This window comes from Apaloderma vittatum, unplaced genomic scaffold (genome assembly GCF_000703405.1).
Source record: "Apaloderma vittatum isolate BGI_N311 unplaced genomic scaffold, ASM70340v1 scaffold3076, whole genome shotgun sequence".
Taxonomy (NCBI): domain Eukaryota; kingdom Metazoa; phylum Chordata; class Aves; order Trogoniformes; family Trogonidae; genus Apaloderma; species Apaloderma vittatum.
In genome coordinates this window covers 13,533-25,643 of record NW_009721050.1, presented here as the reverse complement: position 1 = coordinate 25,643, position 12,111 = coordinate 13,533, and positions in this window count along the sequence as shown.

Sequence of the window (12,111 nt, the reverse complement as noted above, 5' to 3'; positions counted from 1 at the left end):
TAGCCGATGGAGAGAGGGAAGCCCACGCCAGAGCAGGCTGGCTGGCAGGACTTCTGTGACTCGTGCTGGAGCAGCTTCCCCTGAAGAACTGCCCCCCATGGAGAGACTCATGCTGGGGCAGTTCATGAAGAACTGTCTCTCATGAGAGGACTCATGTTTAAAAAAGTGCGTGATGATCTTCTCTATCATTCATTTTATTAAACAGACGGTCAGAAGAGAGCAGGACAGCAGCAGCTCCTCTTAGGATGATCTAGAAGGAAGTGTGATTAAGGAGAAGGTGTTAAAATGTTTAATTGACATATGGTGTTACCAATGAAAATGATGAGCTGGTAAGGTCAAGCCCTCATACCCGCTGGCTTTAAATTGCATTCAGGAGGTTTGCTCAGTCATAAGTAGCGCAGAGCTGTGGAAAAGGGATTTCTGGGTTTGTGTGTTCTCTGTGCTGCATTTGTGATGCCTATTTGCTCACGTGTCTTAAATCTATGGCTCTGAGAAACAGGAAACTTTTTTCTTACCTCCTTAGGTTAAGTATAATTTCTTGAAATCAAAACAGAAGCAAAAGGTTGCTAAACGTATTTTTATGGATGGTGTTGGCCTAGAATGTGCTTATTCTCATAAATAAGTTAGGAAGGGAAAGCTTACTCTAAAACTGATAACTGTTCAGAAGGAAATAATTCCTCTGTTGGTAAGGTAACAAAGCAAGCTTTTGAGGGGAAATAGGGTATGTGGAGCATTTTTGCTTGAATGTCTGTATATTGGAGAAAATCTGACGAATGTGATTGCTGAGGCATTGCAGAGTTCCCCGTCTTTATCTGACCAGCTCAAAACCTCTCCTGGGGGCCTCCTGGGGCAGTTTTGTCTAGGTGACTTGAAGGCCTGGTTTCCCAGCTCTCCCATTGCTGTGTACTTTTCTGCATTCTCTGGCTTCTGTGTGTTCTAGGCTAAATTTCAAGTTTGCTTCTTGTATCTGTTACTGACTTCTTGAAATGGTTTTGTTTCCAACAGCACAGTTCGTTTTGAGACTAACAGCTTGTGATCTGGGACAAAACTTTGAGAGGCTATAAAAAGCTCATCTGAAAGTTTACGTAAACTCTTCCATCTCGTACTGATTTTGAATTTGGCCTCTAATCTGCTTTTCAGTCTGACTCGCGCTTTGCTAACTTGGGCAAGGAAATCTGCAAGCACCAGAAGGTCTGCAGCCCCGCTCGCAGGCTCGGCAGCTGGAGGGAGGGTTCTCTCCTGGCCGTGGGTGTTTGTGTGGCTGCTTGTCAGCACAGACTGGGGAACTGATGGGGTCTAAAACCAACTGGGCTTTGGGTTGTGGGGAATTTTTTTTGTTTGTTTGTTTTAAAGCAGTCCAGTTTTAACCAAGTCACCAATGTGTTGTACCACATTTGTTTGTGCTAGTACAAGCAAGAGAGATGGTCAGATTTCTTCTTCTGTTGACAGTGCTGGTTTAAAAGATACAGGTACTTGTTTGAGGGGTCTTTGTGGGTTGGTTTATTTATTTAGTTTTTTGGGTTTGTTGTTGTCTTTTAATAAAACTTCCTCACATTGGATCTTGGCTGTGATTTATTCCATGCACTGAAGTTGTGTAAGGAAGGGTACAACATTCTGTGTGTTGGACAGTCATGTTCTGCTTTTATTCCTCTTTTTTTTAAGCCAAGCCAGTTCTAACCCTTACTGCAGTGCATGTCTCACGAGAGAAATGACAGAAGTCTGACCTTGAGCTTTTACTGCAGCTTTTGCCACTGGCAATCAAATGAGCACTGGGAATAGCCCTTAAGTAACTCTAAAGTCCCTGCAGACATCAGTTTTGTTTCTACCTGGCCATGCTACTCATGGTCCTTGTAATCCAGGAGTCTCCCAGATACGGACTTTGCTCAAGGTCTGAGCTCCTGGTGGTATCAGCAGCTCAATGCATATGCCAAGCATCATAAGATGGAAAGTTTCAGTGCCAGATCTTCACAGAATTATCTTGACACCAGCCTCTTCAGCTAGAAATAACAGTTTTCACTCACTTAATGTGGAAATCTGAATACTCATGGTCTGCCAATCCATCTAGCTCAGCTCCCCGGTGTGCTCCTGCACAGACCTGGGGCTCTTCTCCATGCTCTCAGAGATGCTGTGACTTGAGTGGTGGTGGGCACCTCACTTATTTAGCTCATTTGATGCTTCCTTGGTTCTTGTCTGTGTGGATGTTCCTCCAACAAAATGGACAAATTTGTGTATTTTTTTTTGATAGTGGGGAATCTGTCCAGCTTTTTCATGGCATGTATCTGTTGGAGGTGACACCTCCTGTAATCACGGAGTTACCAATTCTTGTATGTGGAGTTGTTATAACTCTATAAAGAGTAATTTTCATTAAGTAGCGGTAGCATCTGGAATCAAACTTGTATTGTTTTAATTTTCTGTGTGTTTCTGTCATTGCATTATCTTAAATTCTCCATCACTCAGTTTTTATTTTTTATTAAGAGCATGGATTTGGGTAATTATTGCAGGTGCAGCTGCACACATATGTGAATCGGCTGTTTGCATACACCAACACAACTAAACACCACCAGTGCGCTCTGCTTCTGTACCAGATCTGAATGACCTCTTGGAGATTATCCTCTGGATCCAAACTGAAAATGCTAATTTCAAATAAACCAGAAGTGGGGAGTGGGGGGTGACAACACACAAACCTTTTTGTGCATGGAGGCTTGTCCTCCTCTTGAAGAGGGATTAGCACCAGGCAAGAGTTACTATCCATCAACAAGTGGATTTTTACCAGGCAACAATAATAGTCAAGATAAGAAACAAAAATAACTATAAAGGCTAGTTAAATACTGAAACATGGCTTTTCTCACCTTGGTTCTGTCTGCTTGCTCATTCTAGTCGGGGAGGGATTTCTGTGCCAGACTGGCAATGCGCGAGAGAACATATTTTCACACAGCAACGCCAATCGTTCTGGGGGACGCGGTGAAACGCTGCGAGACGAAAATCGAGCTCTGTTCTGCAGGCGGTGTGCTGCAGGCTATTATTTCACTGCAGGGGCTGTTCCACCCCAGGCCACGCAGTTATTTTGTCCCCAGCAGCTTCCAAGCACTTGGGAGCCCATTCCTGTGCAAACCCAAGCATTCCGTGTTGCAAGCTGAGATCCCGTGGGAACTCCCGGGGCTCTGTGGAGGTGATCAGTAGCCTTGAGTCATTCTCCTCACCAAGTGCTTCAAATTCATGTCCCACTCTGAAGCTTTTAGGCAAGTTGGACCTTATTTTCTTTTGCTGTAATTGCATGTTTAACAGTAACAATTAGTAAGGGTTTGTTGTCCCCATAGTAGATGATGATCAGCCATATCATGTGTGTTCAGCTGAGGGTGTGATGATGCGAGGTTCTGAATGCCCACAGTGCATGCTGGAGAGGTTCTTTGGTATTTCTATATATTTAATTGATCAGCTGATAACTGTAACTTCGCTGCATTTCATTACAGAGCAGGTTGTGAGAGTGAGATTTTTGCAGCCTACTTGTACTATTTGTCTGTGGATGGAACTTTATCGGACAACATCTTGAATTCAAGTGTATTTAGCTGCCTAAATTATCACTAACGTACTAAGATCTCTTGAATCTGTTCATACGCACGGCAGTTATAACCTCAGTAGAGTACATCATTTACTAGCCTAGTAACTGTAGCCACTAAGCTGCATGTTCTCATCATCGTCTGTTACAAAGCTGTGTTGAAATTCAGTGCACACACACACACACAAATTGGAAAGGATCATTAAGCAGAATAAACAGCAAGTGACACTGAAAAATACATTACAGTGCTATTTTAAGCTAATGCTCGTGTAGGCTGTGTGAAAGCACAAAGGTTTGGTCTCCTACACACCTTCTTGCAATTCTGCTGCTGAAGTTTGCACTTGAGCTGCCCAGGCTGGGACCTGCATGTCTGGGAGAGGGAGGGGAATGGGGGGACAGGGCTGCAAAACAGGGTGAAGGTGGGTGAGGGTGTTCAACGAGAGAACAACTGACACACCACTAATGGCCTTGTCTGCAAAATGTCATTTTTAAGTTGACTTTATTTTCATAGAAAGGTTGATCTCGATCAAGAGCATTTTTATTTATTTTTTTGTCTCTCAAAAAGTCTTAATTTATTCTCTTCATCCTTTCTAGGTTCTGGCTGAAGCAGAGGCTCTGTTGCTATAGACGAAAGGCAAAATCTCATTGTATTTCCTTGTTGATGAAAATATTCATATGTATTATGTCATCTGCAGAATTCTAGTTTTACTTCCATTACTTAAGCTGATTTATTTGAAGTTATTATGGTGTGAGATACAATCAATGGAATTAATGTTCTGTGAAGATTGGATCTTCTAGTATTGACTACAGTTTACAATGCCATGGCAATAGTGCATTGTGTTCATGAAAACTGAAAATGTGTATTTTTTTGAGATTTTTATATACTAATTTAGTATCGTGGCCATCCTTATCTGCAGTTCACAGCAACATGGACATCTGTGGTGAAAATTAAAAATATTTAAACAGACGTCTTCGTGTAGTTGGTCAGTCTTATAGGGTTAATGTTTCATTTATTTTATCGTAAATACTCCTCCTTGACGTGCCTGAGTAGATCTGTCTGAAATTTCTGCAGTTCACCTCAGTAGTGGTTTGATTTACTTTGTTATCCTATGTTTAATTCCATAAGGCTCTGTTTTCTTTATTTAGAAGAACAGAGGATTTGAGCTTTTTACAGTGAACATGTTTTTTTTTGTCTTTCTTGTATTTACAAGTCTCTAAAGAAATTTGCAGAAGATGGTATCTTAAAGTTCAGTACATTTGTGATCAGATAAAGAGGGAAGAGAAAAAAATTGACTCTTAATTTCTCTTAAAAAGGTGTTTCTCTCTCCTTTTACTTAAAGGGTTCTGAACTTTTAGGCTCTAAAACAGTAGTTTCTGTTGAACCTCCCAGTGTGGCTAATTAACCAGCTTGGATTGCACATGCATACAAGACTAGTTGCCAGAGGATGAGTTATGAGATGTTCTTGGGTTTGGCCTTGGTAACAGTTTGAGGTCTCAATAATTTTGCTGTCTTCTTCGTTTATGTATATATTTTGTGTAAAATATCCTTTGGATTTTGAATCTTTCTTATTTCAAAACAAAATAGGTCCTTACCATTGAATTTCCTTGAACTTGGGAAAAGCTGATAAAAAATTAACTCTTGCATGCTAAAGCAAGAAATGAAAACTACAATCTGTAAAATGTTAATTCTTAAATGTTGGTGTTGTAGCCAGTTTCACTGTAATAACAGATTCCTACATCTGTAGAAGCCTCTTCATTACATTAAAAATTATAATTCCCTATGAATTTTAACTTTAGAATTCATCACTCAACTTTGAGATGCTCTAGATGGGAGTGTTACCTGATACGATGTCTTAAAATCAGAATATTTAACAAAATCTCTTTAGCATTTTATGAAGGAAAGGGTATCAAATGGTATTGGCAGATGTGATCTTAAAGTAGATGATTGGTGAGATTAGCAATGATGGATTGAAATCAAAAAAGGAAGGGTTGAATATGCATTTCAGGATAAATTATTTAGTTACAAGGCCAATAGCTTCTTCAAGGAAATGGCAAAAGGAATTTTGCTTTGCACATTTAGACTGGTGTTGGGCAGGGCAGTGGATGATGTACAGCATGGAGCAAAGGGTCACTGGGAGAGAACTACTCCTTCGGCCTCACAATAGGTGAGCCTGGGGAGAGGGAATCACTGCCCACCTCTCTTGAGGTCAGCTTGTCTGAATGCAAACATGCAGCTGAGGAGGGGAAGCAGCATAAATACTTCCTTTTCCAGGCACAGAAACTGAGAAAAGTGACCCCTGATCGTAGTTTCTCTAAACTGAAGGGGTTTGGTTATTCTGTTCTGACTGATGTGGCTGTGGTTCCCATGCAGACTTCCCGGAGCTGCTGTCTAGGTGAAGACACATCAGCCTGAGCACTCTGCAGTTGGTGAGATTTGGTTTGCTTCTAGTTCTTAAACTTGTTTATTTTGAAAAATTCTGTGTCCCAAAGGCTGGGAACTACATGATGAAATGGAGTCAAAAGTAGCAAACTGCATAAGCAATTAGCTCCAAAAGCCAAACAAAAGATTAGCCAAAGAGCTTGAAGTGCTCTTTTAAAACTTCTCAGCTCTGAAGCCACCAGTTTTGGACGTAATCACTTGAATTTGTGCACCACGTACATGATGCTCTATTATCCTGATGTTGGGGATTAGCAGGAACTGATACATCAGAAAATCCGAATTTTTGAAAACTCTGCAAAGGATCACGGTGCACATCACCTTCCTCTATTCAGATGCACATTAAATGTTCTTTCTGACATTTTTTGGTAACATGTTTCATGTTTACTTCTATGCAGCTTATTAAAAAGTTACAATTTTTTTTTTTAAAAAAAACAGGATTATTTAGAGTGTTTTTGTTCTACAGATATTTTATATGATCCATTCCTGTTTGGTGGTTTTGCTAAACAAGTAATAGATAGAGGAGCAAATTCTCCACAAGAGTATTGGGTGCCTTTTCCTAATAGAGTTGTACTTTGCTTTAAATAGTTTTCCCCAGTAATTTGTAATTATTTCTCTGCTTCTACTGCATCTCTTTGTTCTAACTATATATTTAAGTGTCTGCAAATTGTTCAACACGTTGGTGTGTTCTTCTGATTCCATTCCTTTACGTGTTAATAAAAATTGTAAAAATCGTGTCATACCATTCCAACAAATCTGACTGTCAGAAGTGAGATTGGAGAGTTTACTTGTAGGATATTTTGATTCCTCCAGAGTTTTCTCCAGATGGAGGTTTTAGCTGTTGTCTGTGAGTGTAGGTGGCTGCAGAACGAGAGAAAACTGAGGAGTAACGGAACAGCACAGGCGTATGAATCCTGCGTCCAGTAAAATCTCCTGACAGAAATCACATTGCAGCTTCATCTGAACTAACAAGAATACTGACGTGTTGCATGATGCACAGAGCAAAAAGTCCCTTTCCCTCTGACTTGACAGTGTTCCTGAAACTCACCGTATCTTTTTTATTTCCTTCTTGGACCATCGCTTCTTTCCTTTGCTTGTTCTCTCAGAGCCAAAACACAGACTTTTACCAGAAGCCTGGAAACACAGGGAAGCTTTTACTTAAAAAAAATAAAAATTAAAATTAAAATTAAAAAAAAAAAACAAATTGCAGTGATATACCTGGAATACCAAAAAGAAGAGCTGTTTTCCCAGCAACTTGAAACTACTGCTTTCGGGATATAGTAAGTTTTGGGTGTTTGCTCTGTTCACTGAATTCCTCAATGACCTAGCAATTACTCGTTTTCAGGAGGGGGAAAAAATCTACTTCTCATACTTAGGAACAGATAGTTGTTGTAGGTGACAGTGTTGGCGGAGGAGCGCGCAGCGAAAGCAGTGGTGTTAGTCACGGCTGTGAAGCTGCCACAGAAGGTTCCCACATGGAATCAGGGAGATGTCAGCTGCATGTCTGGGTATTTTTAGTGTTTCTCTTGGGTTCTAATTAGCGATGTCTTAAAACACAGTTAAAATTTAGATGATTCCTGAACTAGCTGTTTATCTTCACAGTAAGTGAGGATAATGAAAGTTTCGTAATAGAAAAATGTACATATTTGTCTGCCCTGGCAGAAGCGCTCCGCTCTCCTCATGAGGTCAGCCTCTGCAAAGCTGGAAAGGTTTTGTGACAGCACTTTTGTAGAGGGGCACTCTCTGCTCTGAGCGTGTCAGGATTCAGACACGTGTTGATCTTTGAGGAAACCCAGGCTCCTGCAGCCTTTGGGGAGGGGTGTGCAGCTCTGCTCACCCTGTGCCACAGAGTTCAGCTGGATGGAGCTTCATTAATGTTGTGTGACCCAATAGCTCAATACATACCAGGGGCGTTTTGGTGCTTTGCTTTGAGTTCAATCCATGGGATGCTGCTGTTAATCCTTTTTTTCTTTTTCTCAGTATAAGTGATTATATGTAGACCCAAATTTGATGTTGCATTCTGATATTCATCTTGAATTTCAGAGAGCAGCCTTTGAAGATTTGATCAGGACTAGATTCCTTGCTCTTGGTTTTAGGCTGCTTAGGGGCAAGTGCTTTGTTTAAGGTTTGTTTTTCAATATGCTGCTAGCAAGTCTATAGAGTAGCTATTTTGGGGCAGACTTAATCATATATTATGAAGATGAGATTCTTGTGTTAGTTAAACAAAGGACATCTTCCACCTTTACAGGTACTTGAATGTAAAAATAGAACAAGGAGATCCCTACATGTGTTTGTGTGTATGTTCATACTTATTATATATTTTTTTACATATATATATGTATTGGATCATTAAAGGGAACTGCCACCTTCGTTGTTTCGCCAGTGGCTGGACACCTCATGTGAGAGATGACCAAGTCTGACTGTGTGAAACTCGTCCAGCTCATCACCAGTATATATCCACAGGAAGACTATTCCTACAAAATGTGTACATTTTGACTATTATTGTCAGTCTGAATAATTAAAACTGCCTGATAACGAGCTGTCCTGGGAGGGTTTCTCATGGTGAGCGCTGTGGCTCATTGGCGGGAGCCGCCCCGCCGAGGCCCATGGGCGCCAGCCGCACAGCAGAGGCTGGTACAGCCGCTTTGTGCATTCTGTTGCTGGTCTCTGGCCATGTAGGAGGCTTAATTCTCAGATCTATTTTTCTGCTGTCTTCCAAGAGAATTGAAATGTCATCGCTTAGAACTCATGTTTTCAGAATAAAATGCACAGCCTCCTAAAATACTGTATTGACTGAGTAGTTCACCCACTTTAAGCCAGATTTGCAAAGAATTCAAGCCAATTAAGCTGGCTCAGATCTTTCTTCTCTAAGACTCCTCCACTTCAGAGCTAAAGTCAATGCCGAGTGTCTCTGCTGACTTTCTGGAAACTGTTAAAAAATATTGTTTCCTTCACAAATAGCAATAGACTGATACTTACGCCTGTCTTAGGGTTGGATGTTAAAGCCCTCTGTGACTTGCAAAGATTTCATTTGGGGGTTTGGGAGATAGTAGGTAGCTTAAGTAACCAAATAATCAAAGCACATTGACAATGCAGGATACTTCACAGCTTGGCACTGCGTGCTTTTTTAACATGGTGACATGTGCAGAGATTCTCAGACAAAAATGAATAATGGAACAAATGATTTTTTTTTCTTTTTTTTTCTCATGTACAGAAAGCATCAGGGCGAAAACAGAGCTGCGAGATACAAAATAAATAAATAAATTTTAAAAAAAAAAAGACAAGGAAAATGTTCCCCACAGGGCAAACAGAGGAAAGTAGAAGGCTCTTAATTGATTGTGGAAATTTCTGCTGGCCTACAGGATCGTCTCTCTGGAGGTCTAATGCAAGCAGATGCATCCCATCCATTCCACGTAGCCCAGAGCTTGTCCTGCCTTCCACAGCAAGGCCTGCAGAGGAGCAGAGTGTGAGAGTTTAAGTGTTTCCCCTGCCTCTGGTTGTGCAAAACAAACTTCTTGGTTTTTCTGCCTGTGTCACAGATGTGCAATTATCATCTATCCTGCTAGAAAATCCCTAAAATGTGAGAAACAGCTTATTACTGAGTCATATCCTTAGTGCAACTCTAGGATTGAGAATGATAAATTAATATGTAAGAACGAAAACTTGTGGTATACTGAAGGGAAAGTGAATTAGTTGAAGTGCTGCAGAAGAACCTGAGCGTCTGCAGCAGAACTAGGATTTAAAATGCAGTCACAGATTCACTTTTTCTCCAAGCATCAAAAATTCAAGTCTTTGTATTCTGCAGGCAGCAAAGCCTGCAGATTCAGACATAAATGCTATTCTTGTCAAAAATTTGCTCATGAAAGAATGTCCATGTTTAATTACTGATAATATACTGAGTAGTAAGCAGATTTAAACATCAAGCGAAATATATTTTATAGCTTTTTTAAAGATATCATTTAAGATGCCCATTAAGTTGTCTTCAGATCTGATTTTTGCCTTTGGCTGCCAAATGTCTTGCTGATTCATTTCTCTTAGAATTTGATACGCTCAAAATGAACTTAAAAAGAGTAATTGGTTCAGTTTTGCAGTTGTTGATTTCTGCATTTATCCAGTCTGACTATTTAAGGGTTCTATAAGTGAAATCATCTGTTCCTATAGCAACATGTATAGCCTGGAAGAGCTTCCATGGTGTAGAGATTATAGTGAATCCTTAAAACCAAACACAATTTAAAGTTCTGTTTTTCTCTCTTTTCTCATTTGAATGTGAAAATGAAGGCAGATTTTTTTATTAAAAACTAATTTTTTATTCTATTATTTGCATGTAATACAAATGTAATTTCTTAAAAAAATATATTTAGATAGTGCTTTCTGGTAACTCATGCTGGTATCATATCCAGCTTATATAGCTATGTGTACTTCTCTGTCCACACTAGAACATTCCAGGAGAGATAAGTCTAAACAAAAAGCCAACCTGTAAAGACCAATTTTGGGGTTTTTTTAACAGATAGAAACAAGTATCTGTTACAGGACATATAGAATCATCGAATCCTAGACTGGCCTAGGCTGGAAGGGACCTTAGAGATCATCTAGTGCAACCTCCCTGTCACGGGCAGGGACGTCTCTCAACTAGATCAGGCAACACCTGAGGCTGAGCGGGGACATCCCACGGTTAAGTTAGAAAATCACTTGGGTTAGGACATTTCAGATTTACTATGAATAGTTTATCTACACTATTAAAATTACTAGCGTGTAAGTTCCTCTAAACAGAACAAATGTTATTGTATATTAGAAATGAGAAGTTGGGTTCCTCCTCATGTGTGTAAGCACCAGACAATCCTAAATGCTGCGCCAACACACAGAGGCGTGCTGGTTATGCTGTGCTGGTACATGTGCTCACCCACCATTTGGAAGTATGTTATTCATTTTAAGAGTGAGTTTTAAATATTACAGGAGCATGAAGGTTTTTTGAGAAGGCCGTTTCCCCACAGCCATCACACAGCAGGTTGATGTGCCTAGTTCTGAGTCACTGAGAACTCAGATTGTAAAATTAATCCTTGATAACAAGAAGTTCCCAGGTGGACAGCGTCCATAACCCCTGGCCAATCCCTGCTGGTCCCAGGCCTGAAGGGCTGTGGAACCAACAGCTCTACTGACCTGTTCCGTTGCTCCAAGTAAGGTCACAGAATGCATTGGGCTGGAAGGGACCCTTAAAGGTCACCGAGCCTGACTCCCCTGCAGTGAGCAGGGACAGCTTTCACTGGGTCCGGCTGCTCAGAGCCCCGTCCAGCCTGGCCTGGGATGTCTCCAGGGATGGAGCCTCCAGCACCTCTCCAGGCACCCTGTGCCAGTGTTTCACCACCCTCATTGGAGAGAACTTCTTAACACCTAATCTAAATCTGCCCTGCTCTAGGTCCCACAATAAAACACCATTTCATTGGACAATGCCTTCCGTAACTCCTGGTCCAATCGGAACTGGACTGTGAATGGTGCTCTAACCCTGAAGGCTTTGGCCAAAGATAAGTTACCTTGTACAGGATTCAGTGAGAGGATTGGTACTTAAGAACTTCTTAGCGTGAACAGAGTATCTTGGTTTAATAAATCTAGCAAAGTAGCGTCCTGCCTGCAAACTCACATGTGTGTCCTTGAGACCCCCATGCTTTTCCATCCTTCTCTTTTGTGTTTGTCGTTTGTGCTTTATGCTGCTGGTGCTTGGTGCATATTTATTTTATCTCATTTGATGTATCAGACAGGGAAAGCTTTAAAAACATCATGTGCCCTAGAGTAGATGTACTTTCCATTGCATAATGCTTTCATTAAGTTTCCAAGTATGCTGTGACAAAAGAGTATTGTAAGGCAAAATAAAAAAAAAAGAATGTTCTTTTGAAGTGTTTCAGGTAACTTGCACTTCTGGTTTTGGTAGGAGTTTTGTTCTGCGCATTTCTATGTGGATTTGCAAGCCTATGTCCCAGACTACATGGATCAGCAGGCAACAGTAAATATTTTGATATGCAGGTGATGGTCAATATATATATATATATATTATAACTAACGTGAAACAAACTCAAGTGTTGTAGATACTCAAGCAGATCTCTGGCCATTCCATAAAATCCAAGGC